The sequence below is a fragment of the Lissotriton helveticus genome, chromosome 5_1, assembly GCF_964261635.1.
Source record: "Lissotriton helveticus chromosome 5_1, aLisHel1.1, whole genome shotgun sequence".
Classification (NCBI taxonomy): Eukaryota; Metazoa; Chordata; class Amphibia; order Caudata; family Salamandridae; genus Lissotriton; species Lissotriton helveticus.
The window spans coordinates 1,614,065,249-1,614,084,541 of NC_136065.1; positions in this window are offsets into that span (position 1 = coordinate 1,614,065,249).

Sequence of the window (19,293 nt, forward strand, 5' to 3'; positions counted from 1 at the left end):
ACCTCCCTTAACATATTATTGTCCCATAGCGGGGTTCTTTCTGTCCATTTATTGTCCCACCCGAGGAATTAGTTGGCCCTCATCTATACCTCTAACACAGTCTTACTGTGCGAGGGCATGCAGTTCCTCTCTGCCCTCCGATATAACGTTCCTGGATATCCTCTGGTCGCCATTACCCAGTGATCTACCAGGTATGCGGGGTCATTTCTATTCAAGAATATCCAATCATTAATGATCATTAGTTGGGACAACCAATAATATTTTTGGAGATCTGGTACTGCTAGGCCACCCTCAAATACCCCTTTCTGAAGTTTGGTCAGTGAAATTCTTGCCCCACCCCCATCCCACAACAGTTTCTGCAGTTCGCTATTCATGTCCTAAAAATATCCGTCTGCTACTCGATACGGAGTATTTTAGAGGACGTGGAGCATACACGGTAAGGTCATAATTTTAAACAACACTGCTCACCCAATCAGGGAGATCGGCAGTGTCCTCCAGTGGGTGACATCCTACCGCAGCCACTCCAATTGGGGCAACAAGTTTCCTTCTATAAATCCTGTTTCTGTCCTGGAATTGGTGGATATGCCCAGGTATTTAAAACTATCTTTGACTTCAAGTTTTATTTCTCCCCCTAGAGCAGGCACTGGACCCTAAGGAGCATAAAAAAAAGGGACTTGTCCCAATTGATTTGATATCTTGAATATCCCCCGAATAAATGAAAAATCTGTAATAACCTGTTCATTGTGAAGCGGGCCTTGTCGCATATAGAAGGACTTTGTCCACATACAGGGATATGCGTTATTCCCATTGGGCACCCTCTGCTATTCCAGACACCACTGGATCTTCTCTCACCGATGCGGCGAGTGGTTCTGTTGAAGATTGCAGGGATTTGTTAGCATGAGCTGAAAGCCATTTTGTATTTTGGCAGCCATTTTGGATAGCCATGTGCTCGCCATGTGCTGTTTCCCTCTTCAGAGCCTTGCACATGCTCAGAAGGGCCTAGCTAGTAGAATGCACCTGCTCCTAGTATGGAACTGTCAGGCTATTTTTGCTGCTGTATGGAGAAGTAACTCTCCTCTTACTTTGTTGAGCAAGCAGATCCTGCATGCCCATATTAAGAATTTTGCATGCTTACATGTGCAAGGACCTCCTCTTGGTCTTATGGTGACTATGTAACCCCAAGCATCTGTACTCTTCAAACTGCCTCGTTCAGTTGCTAAGACTTCTGTGTGACATAGTCTCCCTCATTTGAGGTTATTAAAGATGTTACTTTTATATTACAGCTTCTGTGCCATTTTCTTCTTTGTTGGTTTAAAAGGACCAAGTATCAATGAGAAGGTTTCTATGTTCTTCAAATGGCGCCAAACGGGGGGCTCATCAGAGAAGTGGCTATCTAAGGGAGTGATATTGTCTGGAGACAGAAATCTACTGAGGAGGACAGGACAGGATTTTACTAAGGAGGTACTCTGAGCACGGAGATTCTGGGGATTCTCTGTCTCTGCAGCCCAGTATATTTCTGATCTTCCTGATTTTGATTCCCCACATGATGTTTACCACTCCTGACTGGGAACCTTTTTGGCGTGAGTATTCTAAAAATGACCGTTAGGTCATTACAAACTTGGCAGTTAGAATTTGAAGACCAAGTGATTGGTAAGGGTTGTTTTGATGCAACACTTGCTGTTGGTTTTTGATGCCTGGGATTGGTAAGGTAGTTTAGTAAGGCTTACTGTGGCTTTGGATTTGTATGATTAGCCAATATTTGTATTTGGAATTTGTAATATATAAATTGCAATTTATGTAGGCAGGTAGTGAGGAGAATTTCCTGTTTTGAATTGATTTGAATGGCACACTGTACAAGAGTACCTTAGGGCTACTTTGGTTATAATAAACACATGTTGTAATATTTTTGGCATATTTATAACACTTACACTTGTTGTAATATGTTTGGCATGCCTGTTTCAAGCACACATCGAATAATGTGTTGCTTTTTGGAGGTACCATAGTGAGATGTGAATTAAATTAGCCGGCTCCCCTGAGGGAATATCTAAATAGGTTTAGGTATAAAAACATATTTCTTCCTTGGTGACTTTGTACCCCAATGTAATTAAAATATGACAATTATACAAGAAAGGATCCTTTTCTGCGCAATTTTATAAATGGAGAAATGCAGAGCGATTCTTTGGTGTAATGCCAGCTAAAGCTAGTGAATTGAGTGTATTTTGGCTTCTTGAAAATAATCTGTTGGGCTGTTTTTTGCAGTCGTTTGGTATACTATTGAGAAGCTCTTCATGTAAATATGACTTACAACTAGTATTGGCTTGGTTTAAGTTCAGTCTGTGGGCTGTCCTTTGTTTCTGTCCTAAGTGTTGATCTGTGGGTTAAATGCGTGTTTAAATGTCTATGTGGTTTGTGGTTTCTCATTAGTGATACTTTCTGTGAGTAAATAGCGATTGTGCTCTTTGTGAAAGAATGGCTAGCCTTAAGCGTGCTGTATTGTGTGTTCTCAGTGTATAACCCCCTTCTGTATATGTTTGGAATGAGCTCAATGTGTTTGTTTGTCTTTTTGTTTGCTGTCATCAGTCTGTTATGCACAATGTCATTTAATTAATTATTAAATAAAAATAATAAAAATCCAAAAATGAACCACATGATATTCTAAATAAATACATGTTACTATTAAATTGGTAGATTACGCAACTATGCACATGTACAAACTGCCAATGCTTAAAAGATAAATTTAGAATTCACATTGAATAGGAATAAAATAGGCCTCAAAAATGAAATTGTGTGTTTTGCAATAAATAAACAATTATAAAATGTTACAACATTTTCCTTAGATAAAAATTGAAATGTATTTTATTTGTTTGATTAATTAAAATCTTACAAAAAACAGCTAAAACATTTACAGAAATAAAATGCTTAAATAATCCATATGTTCAAATAATTTTCATAACTCTTAGATATTTACCGTAGACATTAGATGATATAATAGTCAATCATTTAAAATAATTTTTTAGGGTTCGTTCGGTAGGTTCTTATTCACACAGACCATAATTTAATCAAGCACAGGCTTCCAACTTTTTTTGAACCATATAAAGGAATTTGACGAAAGCTGAATTAATTGGTAGGTCTCCTGGATTAAGACTTGCCATTAAAGCCTGCCTACAAGTCCTTACACCACGTTCTTTAAACAGTTTCTTAAGTGTACTTTTCCTTTCAACTTCCAAATCAGAAAAAAGACACAATAAGTGTAAGATGGCTTCTTGTCCTGATTTACATAGCCTACATAGGCAGTTATGTTATGTTATGTTATAAAGGTATTTATATCGCCCACTGCTACTCAAGAGTGTCCTGGCGCGTGGAGAAAACAGTAACATGGGAGGCAGTAAGGGCTAAGTAGATTGTTTAAACAGATGAGTTTTTAGCCTCTTTTTGAAAGTAGACAGTTCCTTGATATGCCGAAGATCGTCGGGGAGCGCATTCCAAAGAGTGGTGGCCTTGACCGTAAAGGACTGCCCCCCAAGATGAGCTCTCCGAAATCTGGAGATCACCAGCCGTCTTTGCATAGCTGACAGCAGGGGACGACTGGGAGTGTAGAAGGAGAGCCTGGAACTGATATAGGCAGGGCCCAAACCATGAAGTGCCTTATGTGTCATGGTTAGTGCTTTAAAATGCACACGCTGGGCAACAGGTAACCAGTGCAGGTTGCTCAGCTGCTTGCGAACGCTAAGGCATCTAGGGATGTTAAATAAAAGCCTGACTACCGCATTCTGGATGACCTGTAATTTTCCCAGACGGTACCCTGGAATGCCGGAATGTATGACGTTACAACGCATACTTTTACAACGCCTACCTTTACAACGCATTTTTTACAACGCAACATCCATTACAACGCATTCCATTACAACGCATACATTTACAACGAATTTTTAAGAACTACCTTTACAACGCATTCCATTACATCGCATACTACCTTTACAACGCAAACCATTACACCGCATAACATTACTTTGCATTTAAGGTAAGTATTGGATAGTGTAGGGGTTAAAATTACTATTCTAACTCCAGGGGGTGCAACAGTAGGGTAAGTGTTGGATAGTGTAGGGGTTAAAATTACTATTCTAACTCCAGGGGGTGTAACAGTAGGGTAAGTGTTGGATAGTGTAGGGGTTAAAATTACTATTCTAACTCCAGGGGGTGCAACAGTAGGGTAAGTGTTGGATAGTGTAGGGGTACTATGTGTTGTAATGCTATGCGTTGTAATGGTATGCGTTGTAATGACTGCGTTGTAATGACATGCGTTGTAGTGGTGTGCGTTGTAGTGTCATGCGTTGTAATGACTGCGTTGTAAATGCATGCGCTGTAATGGATGTTGCGTTGTAAAAGTTTCGTTGTAATGGTAGTGCGTTGTAAAAGTTGCGTTGTAAAGTTTGTATACCGGAATGCCGAGATAAAGAGCGTTGGCTTAATCCAGGCATGCCAATATCGGTGCCCTGGCCACCGTCTCCCTAGCAGCACGGGGAAGCAGGGGAAAGAATCTTCTCAGGGCTTTAAGTGTGCCAAAGCACACCCTTGACAGACGCTGATTTGTTCATGGAAGCCTAAGTCGCCCCCAAACCAAATTCCCAGGTTTTTTGCCACACCGCAATCTCCTGAGGGACACGGAAATCCAGGAGGCCAGAGAGACTCTCTAAAAGCAGGGGGGAAATGGCCATAGAGGAGCAATGTTTGTTTCCATGGTGCCAGGTGGCATAAGCCTGGAAGATAGCCAAACCTAGCGTTCATGAAAATGTGTTTTTTTTTTTCCGACCATGACGTTTCCAGGTAGATTTGAACCTTTTTTTCTTGAATCTATTCACAATCGGCCATGCATGCTTTCTTTTAATGAAATTTTCTTTGTCCTTTATCAAGGAGAGATGATCAGTAAGTTTATTAACTGTTGTTTTGAAGCTCTCCTGCACAACAGTGGAGTTCCAAATAGGTATTATACCAAATTCGTCGATTGCTATATTTAAATAGGAGCTAGCAGTTAGGTTCCTGTTATTTTTTATTTCTTGCCACAGTAGACGAGACATTTTGTTGTCCTGATTGTTTTTTATTCTGTTCCATACTTTCATTGTGTGTCCTTTCCGTGCATACCATTGGTTGTTTAGCCCGAATTCCAGTCTCACTTGGGCTTCTGAGGCGTTCCTTGGGAGAGAAAATAAAATTCTATACGTTTTAGCGACCGCGGTGTTGATGATCTCTGCGTCTTTCCCATTGAGCACCTCGCTGCCATATGATAGAGTAGGCAGTAATTTTGCTGCAATTGTTTTTAATAAGGGGCGATAAGACAAATATCCTATGGTTTCCTGGATTGTTCTTAATGCCCCAACGAGGGAATTCGCTTTCCTTGTAATATAGAGTTTTTGAGTTTTCAAACTTGCCGTTATCATTGAACGTTACACCCAAGTATTTATAGTCAGCTACTCGCTCCAATTTTTTACCTTGCAGGATCCATTTATGTGCATGTTTTAGTCATACATTTTTTGTAATTACCTTTACCTTGGTCTTGGCTTTGTTTATGTACATACAGTTTTCCTTAGAATACTTAGAGTTGCCATCAATAAGTCGTTGCATTCCCACCTTAGTATGACTTAAGAGTATGACTTTATCGGCGTATAATAGGTTGGATATCTGACTTTGAGCTAACCTTGGGGGGTGAGCGTTGATGTCATTTAACTCAGTTTTAAGATCGGCTAAAAATTAGTTAAAAAGTAAGGGAGCCAACGCACATCCCTGTTTAAGACCACTTGATGTTGGAATTATTTTGGTTAGTGTTGATCCATTACCCCTCCTCACCCTAACCCAAGTTTCAGAGTGCAAGAGCTTAATCATCTTTAGCAGCTTTTCTGGTATTTGTTTACTAAGTGTATCCCATAAAAGTTCTCTATCAACGCAGTCAAAGGCAGATTTAAAATCTCAAAAACACAAATATAAGAGTTGTTTAGCTAGAATTGCTTTCTCAATTAAGATTGATAATGTTAAAATATTTGTTGTCGTACCAAGGCCTATGACGAAGCCTGTTTGGTTTGGGGGCAATACCCGTTTCTCTTTTGCCCAGTCAGTTAAATTTGTCAATAGAATTACAGCAAACGGCTTGGCATCCATGTCCTGTAAAGTAATTAGGCGATAGTTTTCTGGCAATTGCCAGTTTCCTTTCCTAAATATGGGTGTTATAAGTGATCTTTTCCATGATTTCGGGATTTGTCCCCTCTGGACCACTTCGTTAAAAACGTCTGTAAGGTAAATTGACCAGACCAGCGCTTCTTTGAAAAGTGCAAAAGGGATGCCATTAGGACCTGGGGCCCCATCCTTTTGCTTTTTTATCAATCTTGCCACTTGACTTTTGGTTATTAAAATCTCACAATCACCTTCTTTGTCGACTTTTGTGGAACTTGCATTGGCGGTACGTTGTATCTGTGTCGGTAGATTTAGATTTTGATGTGTTTTAAGAAACGTCACCCATTCTTCTTCGGATTGACTGGATGCAATTCCAACTTTATTTGGTCTAGCTAGGCCGTTAACTAATCTCCAGAACTCCCTTGAGTTAGCTAATGTACTTGCGTGGAATATTTTTGTCCACAGATCTTGTCTGGCTTTGCTCTTTTCGTTCCAAATCAATTTCCTTAGAGTATGGTTTGTATTTCTCAGTAAGGCAACTATTTCTTTGTTGAGCGGAGACTTCATTAACTGTCTCCCCAGCCTGTTTTGTGTACATCTGAGTTTCCTTACAGTATGCGGAAGAAAGATGTAAGGTTCTCTGGCTTCTCTTTTTTCGCTTTGGGCCCCTTGCCTACTTTGTACACCTGTTGTTTTGGTGTTGTCAGTGACTACTTTATGTGTGAAGTTTTCTCATCGATCTATGACAATTCTCCTTATTTTTCCATCCATAGATAGTTTTTTTGCCCTTGCCATGATTTCATCCGTATTTTCGGGTTTCCATATGAGTTTCTTGTAATTAATGGTACACATCTCACCTGGGATTGTCCGGAAGATCTCAGATTTTGGACACAACATGTTTATCTCAATAATTTTCTAGCTATGATCGCTATCCGCAACTTTATTCAAGGTATAAGATGTCACCTTGTTGAAAATAGACAATGACGTCAATGTATAGTCAATTCGTGAATTACCATTAGTTGAGTGAAATGAACAAGCTGGTGGAGAGTCCGTTGAAAATGTGCCGTTAGTATCCTGAGGGCCAGCACTTCCATGTCGTTCACCAAGTTTATCCCTATTTTATTTTGTTGAATGACGGTTTTAGGTTCCGTTATTGGATCCGGGATCGCCCATTGTTGGTTTTGGGATTGAACAAAGTTGCTCCACACTAAGGGTATTAACAGATTTGTATTGAAATCCCCTGTTACAATATAGTCGGCCAGTGGCTCTTCCAATGTTTGCTCCAATAATAAGTCGTTTAGGGCAGTAGTCATCATTTTCGTTGATGTCCGTTTCGGTGGTATGTAAACGTTAACTAGAGTTAGAATTTTATATGGCATACTTTTATAGGCTTTATAACAAATTTTTAATGCCAGAAGGTTTGAATTGTTCGTATGGATTTGCTCATGTTTTGCATCTAGGTCATTTGATACAAAAATTGCTAGACCTCCACTCGGGTGTCCAAATTTCTGATCTTTAACTGCTGGTTTGTAGTATCCCTGGGCTGTTTTAACATAAATGGGTCTATTGCCCATGTTTCCTGCAATAGTATTATGTGATTTTTAGTTGAGAATCCTTGAATGTTAGCTTCCTTCCATTGTCCACAGATCCCATTTATGTTCCATGAGCATATCTTCGTTTCTGAAAAGGCCGTAGGCTTTTCTTGCAGTTGCTCTTGCGGTAGGGTTTGTCAGTGCTCCTTTGTACCGTGGAGGGATGCCATAATCCATTGTTTGTTTGCCTCTTTTCTGTGCTCCTTCTCTAATGGGATAGAGCAGAATTTGGCATCATGATTTATTTTTCCCAAGGATTTTTTAATATGGAGAAAACGGTGTTGCTTTCACCAGCCAGGGATTTGTTTGTGTTGCTTTAAGTTTTTAAAAGGGGTGTTGGATAGACCTTTGGCGGGAGTTGACTTATTAATATACCCCAATCACGAAAGCTGCCTTGCTCTTTCAGGATAGAGTCCGCTATTGGTCCTGTGGGTACTGAGATCAGTGTTAGAGGAAGTGTTCCATCCGGGTTTGGCTGAAAGCCCACAGTTTCGATGTCTACTGTTGATATCCTTTCAAGAGTTGGTAAGTTTTTCATTAACCGGAGGATATTTCCTCTGTTTAGAATGTCTTGTGGTCCTCTTGATTGTGGCTTAAGGACTAGTTGTATTGTCCTATTTTTTTGAGGCATTGTGTCATTTATTCTGTCCCCTGTTCTTCCGTTTCCTGCGTAAGTGATCTGCCTACTCTGACCTCTTCTTACGACGACTAAATTATCTTGCATTTAACCATACATCTAGTCTTCAGTTGTTTCTTTTTCTTTGGAACAATTTAGCGTTACTCCGATATTCCCCATTTCTTCAATCCAGGAAAGACATCTTGTTTGTTACAAGTTCTGACTTGGCCGGATGAGATTTTTTCATTGTGCTCAGTCTGGTTTTGGTTTGGTTGACGCGTGCGACTTTGTGCGTCATTCTCATTATACAGTATGGTTCCAGACTCCCGTATTGGCTTTGTGATCTTTTCCTTAGTCATACTATGGATTTGATCACTTTGGATTTCAGAAGGAGTGAGATTTTTTATTATACAACCGTTTGGCTTAATTTTATTTGTTGTTTGTGCTTTCTGTTCTATTTAATGTTCAACTTCACAAGGGCAGGAGGTTTGGTCGGAAGTTTCAGTTTCAGTAGTGATATTACTTTTGGCCAGTCTACGTTTGAAACTAGGGCGGATGGTTTACCTAAAATATCATAATATTTGTTCTCTCCTTCACTGTTTTTTGCCACTCGTGTTTGGGTCATCCTATTTACTCCTCCATTAGGTGATTTTTTCTTTTTGTTCTGCTGTTCTAAAGTATTTGTGGCATGCAGTGATTCTGATTTGAATTCTGGTGTTCTTCCTCTTTCTTTATAGGGTTTAGCTATTTCAATTTCAGTATGCGTAAAGCTTTCCATATTTGCCCTGTTTCTTGCTTTCCTCAGTTTTTTTTCTGTCTTTTTGTTAGTTCAAAAACCACCAAGTCCTCGTCTACTTTGTTCTGTTTATTTGGCGAGTCTCCTGGTGTCTTTGCTTGTTTTGTCACGTTTGGCATTTTACAATCTTCAATAGACAATGTTGTTGTTGCTCCTGTTTGTTTTCTGAAGTAGGTTCCCTTGCATTAGTATAATGTCCATCCTCCTTACAATTTTCCGCTTTCCTTTTATAAATAGTTTCTTTGGCATCCTCCAATATTGTGTTTACAACCTCCGGTATAAGTACCAGTTTGTTTATAATTGGAGCACATGTGTATTCTATGCAGGTTGGCGCCGTTTCCTTTTGCACTTTTATTATTAAGGTATTTAGGTCTGCTAGTTTGTTGTCAATTCCTGCCACAATATGTCTATTTGAATGTCCATTTTATTTGACTGTGCAGCTAGAGCTTGCAGAGTTAACACTAATGTTTGATAGTGTATATCCCATATTGTTCCAGCGTCCATTTTTTCTATTTGTTTTGAGTTATATTCTGGATTTAATTTGTTGATTCCTGAAGTGCTGAGGTTTTCTTCGTCATTTCTTTTGATGTCGGCAATGTCTTTGTGTGTAGTTGCCGATGCGTAATTTGATGATGGAGAACTCCATTTGATAGATGCGGAACCATTTACGGGTGATAGTGGTTTTTTGGTTGCAAGGCTATTTACAGGCGATGGTTGTTTCTTGCTTCCTATTTCAATATTTGTAGTTGCTAAGGTCTGTAGATGGATAGTATTTTCCTGCTCAGTTGGTTCTTGTGAATCGTAACTTTGCACTGTGAGTCGTCCATTTACGTCTGTATGTTGGTTACCTAATCCTTGGTCAATTTTTTTCCCTTCATGGTTGTTTCGGCACCCTGGTTTAGGTGTCAAAAGTAATTCATTAGGTATGTAAGCTTGATTATTTTTTATGACCACATTGGCCTCTAGCGGTATCGAAGCCGGTTCGTTAAAAGCTACCTGTTTAATGTTTAAATGATTAAAATCCTCTACACTTTCCGTGCTTTCCACTATTCTACATTTCGTCTCTTGCGTAAATATTTTGTACAATGGATGTTCTAGTCGTAGGTCTGTTCCCTCTGAATTTTCGTGAAGTTTGGCAACAATGTCAAATCCCACTTCATCCTTTAAATCCAAACCCCCTTTTATTTTGTTTGTTGGTTTAAGTGGGGACTGTAGTGATTTTAGTTCTTCCTCTGATTGCATAGTCATTAGTGCAGTTGTTGGATCTTTCATGTAGTCAAATTTCTGTGGGATTTTTGTTGATCTTTCAAACATTCTTGCTATTGGTGAAATTACCGATTGAGTAGGCTCCTTTATTTGAGCTTTTACTCTGGCTTTTTTTTGCGGATTGGATGCTTGATTTCTTCGGGTTTGTTTCTTAGTGGAGCCCACAGTTCTTTCCTTACCAGAACGCATTTTCTGGTAGCTACCTTTCTTAATTAGATTTCAGGTGTTGCTGATGTTGCTGTTGTTACTCTGATGCTGGTTTAATTGTATTTCACAATATGTGTTGGCATGTTAGGTATAGGTTTTTTGGAGGAGGTGAATAGAAAAACCCGCTACGTTCTTCTAAGCCCCCCTCTACAGCCGCTGTAAAGAGCAGGCTAACCGCTGCCTCCTTAAATAATAAGGGGTCCTTACCTTGTCTCAACAGTGATCAGCAGTCTCTGACCCGGTCTCAACCACCTATCTATAAGTTGAAGCAGGGTGGGATGGGGTTTATCTGAGAGTCCGGCTGCTCCCCCCTGTTGCCCCCTGTCACTTCTCAGATTCTCCACACACCTTCCCGTGGCATTCAGAGGGACACGCGATACTCAAGGGATCCCAGCTATTCTTAAAAACTTCAAATTTAGCAGTCTCTATGAGCCCCTATGAAGCCCTGTGACACACATTGTGATCGTCCCAGGGATCCAGTTTTTCCGTTTTTACTGTTTTTTTACCACAAATCCTGCTGAAATACTGAAGTAGTTTTACTCCTCGCTTTAATGATATATCAGCGGGCTGTGGGAGCTGAGAGGTCTGCTGAGAGGTCTGCTGCCAGTAGTACAATTGTCTGCTTCTGCGTGAGGGGGTGAGTTTAAGGCAGAAATGTGGATTTTGGATTAAGTCTTGTTGCTCCTGGTGCACTGCAATCGTGGCACAATTTGGGGTGATTCGCAGCACACTCACGTTCACGGAGCCGGAACCGGTGGCTGACCCTCCGCCCAACTTGGCCGCACACGGCCGCACACCACTGTGCTACCCCCGCGGCCCTGTCCTGCCAAAGTCCGGGGCTGGGGGGGGCGTAGTTCATAAAGGGCGGGAGCAAGTGGCTGACAGCTGTAGGCGGCAGGCGGGGAGCGCTGTCAGCGGCCCGCTTTGCTTCTTCGCGTCTCGCGTCTCCCTTTGTGCTTGTGTCTAGTGCTCACAACGATCGCAGCAATCAGCAATCGGCAGTCAGTCCTTCCAACAGTTCACCAATGTGAACTGCTTTACTTACTTGGATACATTGTATTAGATATTAGAGGCAAGCACATCATCTGAGTAAATTGGATGTTGCTGAACTAAACACACATTTTAGAATTTGTAATGCCTCATTTTTAAATAGACAGTCACCGTGCTTACATTTCAACACAAAAAAATGCTTTCCAACAGCTGTGTTAACTGCCGCTGAGCAACATCTGTCGTTTTGATTGTAGGCCACAGAGAGACAGGGATGTTGATTCAGCTAGGATTTTTTCCTGCATTTCAGACTGCTGTTTTAAAAAAGTTACAAAAATCATGTTCATTATTTTGGATAACAGGAACACAATTAAAGTAAGGATTTCCTTTCTTAAACCCTTTTTACATCAGCACATTTGTGGTTCTGATGTTCAATAATGATTGTTCTTTTAAAAAAGTGGCACAACATTTTTCATGTTTCAAGTTAGGCTTCTGTGCTTAGGCTTAAGAATGCATGCATCTAAATGTGTTAGGCAAGGAATGAAGCTTGACTTTCCTATGTGGAAATATCGAATTTATTGGTTTTATTATAATTTTTTTTTATTATTATGGAAAAATAAATTATTAAAAGATAAGTGCTTTTAAATTAGTTTTTTAATATTTATAAAGCGTAATACTCATACTGTGACCTCCTAGCATTAAAATTAAATTTAGGTTGTGTTGTACCACATAATGAGGAAATTTGCATATGAAATATCAATCTGCGCAGGCGTAATAAACTCATTTATTTTTATAAGGGTGTATATGATATATTTCTGATTTCTCATTCCTGGGCTATCTAGAGAACACTCTGGGGATTCCTATTATGCAAAAGAATGATAGGATATTCATGTTTAAGTGCCCCAAATATCAAAGTCGAAATTGTGCAAAATTCTCTAATTTAAAAACAAATTCTGCCATTCTGAGCAGCTTTTAAACTGCTTTAGGCTTCAGTTAGGTATAATATAAACATCTGACTTCTATATTGTTAGACAAGTATACTGCACACTGTTTATAATTGAAAATATGAATAAAAAATCAGCAGAAGTTATTCTCTTAACTCTACACTGACAAACAGGGGAATCGGGCTGCATTCCAGCGGTCTGTCTTAAGGGTGACTTTAAAATAGGGAACCTCATGGGAACCTTTGCATACAGAATAGGACAGCTGGGAAGAGTTAAAAGTCAGTTCTATATTTAGAAGCCTGGCAGGGCTCACAGAGCAAGGTCTGCTTTGACATTATGACATCTGAAACTTTTTGAAAGACAAAATGGCCGCGCAGGGAAAGAAGGAGGAGTTGTGCGTATTTTTTTGTTGGCAAAAGCAAGTTTTTATGCAATCATATGAATATACCACAATACAATTGTATATGTGAGCTTGGCCATATACATAGCACTAATGCTTTTAGTTTGGCGCTTACTAGGGCTGAGCCAATGAAATTTAGTTTGACTTCATTCACCCTCATGTTACTTTTGTACATTTGCTAAAAGGATTGGGGGTTGGGTATTCATATTCTTTACCTTTTCAAATGTACAATGTACTTTCTATAACTTTGTTTATGCCCAGTTGCTACACATAGGGGTTGATAGTGTTGACAGAAGTGAAACCTGTTTCAGGTTTCCTACTGTCAAAATAGGGGAAGGAGGATGGCTCCTCTACAGATTAAGGGTATGAAAAATGTATGTATCTCTCACTTTTTCTCAATTTGTTTTTAGCCTGTCTAAGCTGTCTGTGAAATAGCAATGAGACATTTAATTGGCTATTCAGTAATACTATTTTAAACATTGTAATAAAATGAATAAAAATATATGGTATGTTACTGCCCACCCTGTTTGATGAAATGATGACAGGATCAGTAGTCTAGAATGTTGTTCCCTTATTTGACCTTTAAGGGGAACTAGATGTGGGTAGTTTTTGTTATAAAAGTCTTAAGGTGATAACACCATTATTGTATGTTATTCTCATGCTACATAGTTTTGCAAGGGCATTGCTAGTTTTTTATTAGCTAGTCTGTGTAAATAAACTGACAGTCCTTATTAGAGCTGATGTTGCATAGTTTGGATCATGAAAAATAGAATGCAGGGAAGATGCCAATGTGATCCTTAGCAAAAAAATGTTTTGAAGGAAATATTGTTTTATAGATAAGAAACCCTGTTAAATTAGCAGTTTTATATTTTCCTGTTGCTCCTATAACATGAGAGCATGGTCCTAAGCGTACAATGTAGGTGCTTTTATTAAGAAGAAGAATTTGTGGAAGTGTCTGCAGTCCTGTACAAGTAATGTAAAGTGTATGAGCAAAAGTGTAGAACATTTCTTTCTTTTTAAAGGTTTTCAGATTAGTACACAGGAATACACCAATGTAAGGATTTAGGGTATGTCTGTGTTGTGTTTCTCTTCTCCTCACAATTTAGTAAATGAACACAGACTTCCTTGGCTGCTTGGGATTGGGTGATGTATTACTCTTGTCAGTTCACCAAATAGTTCCTTTTATATTTGCCAATAGGTCCAGGATATTGTTTATTTCACTCTCACATAGATAAATGAAGTGGTTCTTGGGTGCCTTGCTAATATATGGGGTGTCCCAAGACTAGGAAGTATTCTGAGACTATCCTCTCTGTTTTTTTGTTTATTATTGCAATTTATAAAGCGCAACGTATGCCCATAGGTGTCTTGGCGCTGTAACTTCAGTTATAGTCTAAGAAGGCTAGCAAGCTGTCATTGATAAGAGGGAGCGGACGCGTTACTGGTCAGACAACCATGTCTTCAACAGTTTCCTGAACTAAAGAAGCAGAGAGTGACTTAATCTAATCGTTAATGGAAGAGAGTTCCAAAGTTTGGCTGTTGTAACCGTAAAACGTCTGTCTCCCCAAGTGACAGTCCTTGTGCGCGGTACCGTAAGTTGATGCTGTGTCATAGCTCTTAGCTGTCTAGTCGGACGGTAAGCAGAGAGCTGCTCTTTGAGAAACTTCGGTCCTTGTTTGTGAAGCGCTTTGAATGTCAGGCATAGCGTTTTAAATTTGATCCGATTTTCAATCGTCAGCCAGTGGTAGCTTCTGATTATTTGGCTAATCGGTTTAAATTTAGGGGTCCTAGTAAGCAGTCTTGCCGCCGCATTCTGCATCGTTTGTAATTTGGAGACCACCCTAACTTGGGCATTGGCAAATAAGCCATTGCAATAATCCAATGAGGAGAGCACAAGTGAACTTACCACAGTTTTACCAGCGCTTTCCGGAAGAAAAGGGATTATCATTTTTACGAGCCTGAGTTTATGGAATGCATTAGACGCTGTTTGGTTTGCATGAGTGACAAAATTGAGCTTCTCATCAAAGGTAATTCCCAAATTCCTGACCCTTGGGACTGGATTTGGGAGAGCTCCAAGAGATGGAGGCCACCAAACTGACAACCATGACGGGGAAATCTTCCCAAAAATGACCACCTCCGTCTTCTCAGAATTAAGCCTGAGGCAGTTAGCGTTCATCCAATCTTTAATCGCCAGCATGCTTTCTTGGAAGCGTGCGGCTACCTCTTCTCCAACATTGTTAACGGCGAGCACAAGCTGAGTATCATCAGCATAGGAGGTAAGGCTCATCTGGTAGGTTTTGATAACCCTTGCTAAGTCCGACACATAGATGTTAAAAAGTGTCGGACTTAGAGATGAGCCTTGGGGAACCCCACATGGTAGCGCCAGTTCCGCCAATTTAAATGGTCCTAGCGTTACGGCCTGTGTTCTACCAGATAGAAAAGAGGCAAGCAGGTCCTTTGCTCTGGATTGAATGCCCATATTTCCGACACGGTCAATCAGAATGGAGTGATTGACCGTGTCGAAAGCCGCAGATAAGTCCAGCAGTATAAGCACTGCTGTCCACCCCTGGTCCCTGATGACTCTGATGTCATCAGCGGCTTTAATAAGAGCCGTCTCCGTGCCGTGGAGCTTGTGAAACCCAAACTGTGAGTCATCTAACAGTTTGTTTTCTTCGATGTAATTGGACAACTGACCATTCATTGCCCTCTCGAGCACTTTGGCTAGAAACGTTGATAGACTGTTTCTGTGCCTTGTCTAAAGACCTTTTGTTCTGTCAACCAATAGATATTTGCTGCCTTACACCCATTGTCATAAGGGCCCGGACCTCAGATTCAGCTTGGGAAATCAGCATCAGTCCAGCTTGAAGCCAAAGTGAAGATAACCCACACAGGCATTGCTGGCAACTAGGACCTCAGTGAATATGGAAGCCCTGAGATGAAATGTGCACCCCTGTCACGTCTTGGGCGAAAGACGGGGTCACAAATCAGAAAGGAGAAATTATGGATAACGTTTTTGATGCCCAGCTGAGAGTCACTGACTGACCAGAATGGCAAGGTGACCCCTTTTAAAACAAGGGTTACTTCAGAGATCCTAGTATCAGGCCTCTGAATCCTGATCCCAAAGTGAGTGCAAGTTTGCTCCTTTGCTTGTTGGTCAAGAGGTGCCTGAGCACACTGGATGCAAATGTGTGCCCCCAACGAATGAGCAATGCGCCAGCAGAGAAGTACAGGAGTTAGGGAAGGACTTGAGTTTAGAGTACAGGTGCTGTGTCTTTGGAGCCTGTTAGATTTAAGTGAAGAAAACTGGTGCACTGCCTGAGACACTGGACAGGATTGCTAAGAGGATTTGCCCCGGTGGGTGTCTGCCCTATCCTGAAAGAAGAGACTTTTTCCTTGAAACTGGGCTGTGATTCTTGAGTTCCGAGTTGTGCAGCTCCACCGTGGAAACAACAAGAGCCTGCCTGTGAGGCTCAAACGGATACAGGGAGAAGACTCCCCTCTGGTTGGTTGTACAGCGGCTTCAGTTTCCCCATGGACTTCTTCTTTTTCTTGATACTAATGTACCCCTTTAGTCGACACGTTTTTGAGGAAGAGTAGCCCTTTGCCGCTCTTAGTTCTAATTCCTATGACACTGTGTGGTCCTCCTGGTCCCAAATATAATTGATGTTCTAGCCCTCATAAAAAAAATGGACAAGTATAGTGAAAATGTTTTTATTAGAGATGTCCTGAAAATGTTTTTACTAGACGGTTTTGGGATTTGCTTTTGCTTAGGACTAGAAAAATAAAATGATAATTCTGTTTGTAATAGTGGTCATTACTCTCTCCTGCTAACTGTATGTTAATTATGACCCGATGCTCCGTTCTCTTTGTATTCATCCTTAAACCTCATATATACCCGCCTAATAAAATGATGAATTAGGATAATGATAAAATTATGAAAATTAATGTGCAAGTATTTTCTGTGTTCCTACTGGATCATAGGAATGCCTTTAGCTCATGCTAAAAGGACCATCTGTTAAAGATTGCAGGGATTTGTTATCATGAGCTGAAAGCCATTTTTTATTTTGGCAGCCATTTTAGGTAGCCATGTGCTCGCCATGTGCTGTTTCCCTCTTCAGAGCCTTGCACATGCTCAGAAGGGCCTAGCTAGTAGAATGCACCTGCTCCTAGTATGGAACTGTCAGGCTATTTTTGCTGCTGTACGGAGAAGTAACTCTCCTCCCACTTTGTTGAACAAGCAGATCTTGCATGCCCATATTAAGCATTTTGAATGCTTGCAAGTGCCAGGACCTCCCCTTGGTCTTATGCTGACTATGTAACCCAAAGCATATATTAGGCCTCTGTTTTCTGTACTCTTCAGACTGCCTCATTCAGTTGCTAATACTTCTGTGTGATGTAGTCTCCCTCCTTTGAGGTTATTAAAGATATTACTTTTATATTACAGCTTCTGTGCCAATTTCTTCTTTGTTGGTTTAAAAGGACCAAGTATCAGTGAGACCCCCTGAGAAGGTTTCTATGTTCTTCAGTTCCAGTGCAAATAGAATTGGGGAGAGTGGCCACCCCCGTCTTGTTCCCTTATGGAGGGCAAAGGAACAGGAGACCAAGCCATTCAATCGGACACTAGCCAGTGGGTTCTTGTACTGCAGTTTAATCCAGAAATGGAGGTGAGGACCAAACCCAAATCTTTCTAGAACTGTGAAAAGATAGTGCCATTCGATACTGTCGAAGGCCATGCGTGCCTCCAAGGACAGCAGCACTGCCTCCGCCCCCGGTGCGGGATTTTATCCGATGCATCACCCCATATAGACGTCTGAGATTGAGCCAGTGCTCCAATGCGGCATGAATCTAGATTGATCAGGGTGTATCAATCAAGATCAACCCCAAATAGCAATTCACAGAGATCTTAGCCAGGATTTTAACTTCCATATTGAGCAAGGATCTGGGACTGTAAGAGCCACACTGGTCTGGTGGTTTGCCCTCCTTAAGGATTACTACAATGGTAGCTGTTCGTTGTTCTTGTGGCAGGCAGCCTCCTTTCCTGTCCTCATTGAACATTTCAAGGAGATGTGGGGCTAGCACGCTTGCTGTGCCCTTGAATAACTCCAGCAGCAGCTTGATTGGCCCTGGGGCCTTCTCGGCCTGCCAGTCTTGTATAACCCATCTTATCTCTTCAATTGAAATATCTTTCTCAATGTCGTCCGTGTCCTTGCCTGGCAGTACGGGGAGCCTCATCTCGGCTAGTAATTCCTGACAGTCCAATTCTGATCTGACAGGGATAGGTGTGTAGATCACTTCATAGTAGTCTGCGAAAACCCTCGCTATCTTCTTGCCAGGATTGTGTCTACCCCCTGGGAGTCACAGATCTCCGCCACCCATTTCCTTTCCCTATACCTCTTTTCCAACTAGGCAATCATTTTGTTGGCCTTATCTCCCAAATCGTATGTTCTTCTTTGTGTGGCTACAGCGGCTGCCCTTGCAGCATTGCACGCCAGATCCCTCATTTCCTGCAGTTTAATGTCCAGGCGGTGGGACAACGGCTTGTCAGCCCTCCATCCCTCCATTACTCTGGCCTCTAGCACAGCCACTTCTGATTCTAGTGCATCCCATTGTATCCGTTTTTCCTGATTATTACCCCCGATCTGTGCCTGAAGGTGTCCGCTTATGACTGGCTTGAAAGCTTCCCATAGGGTACATGCCAATGCCACTGTTCCTATATTCTCCTGAGAATAGAGTTGTACCCTTTCTCTGGTTTATTTGGTTGCCTATTTGTTCTTGAAAAACCCAGGGTTTATTCTAGGCGGTAATATGCTAGCCCTTACTGGACCCCGCATGGTCACCCCCACCTGTGATTGGTCCAAGATGCCTCACGGCCCGATTCGAGCGTTGCCAAAGCATGCCTCACTCCTCCTTTGTTTTGAAACATAATCTAAGCGAAAGTAGCTGCCATGTGCTGCTGAGTAGAAGGTATATTGCCAGGCTCGGGGATTGTGTAGTTGCCATAAGACTATCAAGCCCATGGCCTCTGTGAACGGCCAAAGTGGCTCCACCCCTCGCCCCCCGTTTGCCGTGGTTTCTCTATCTCTCCCTGGGTCAATAGTGAAGTTCATGTCACCCCCCAACACTAAGACTCCTGGCTTGAGGTCCACTAACGAGGCTGCCAGCGCTGAAAAACGCCTCCGATTGTAGGGCCGGTGGATTGTAGCATGAAAGTATGTCGATAGTCTGTGTCAGGAACCAAGCAAGGGTCACACAGCGTGGGCATTTTCATGTGCGGTTTCGCCCCCAAACACTATCTGGAGCCGGAAAACGTGCAGAGTCTGACTCTA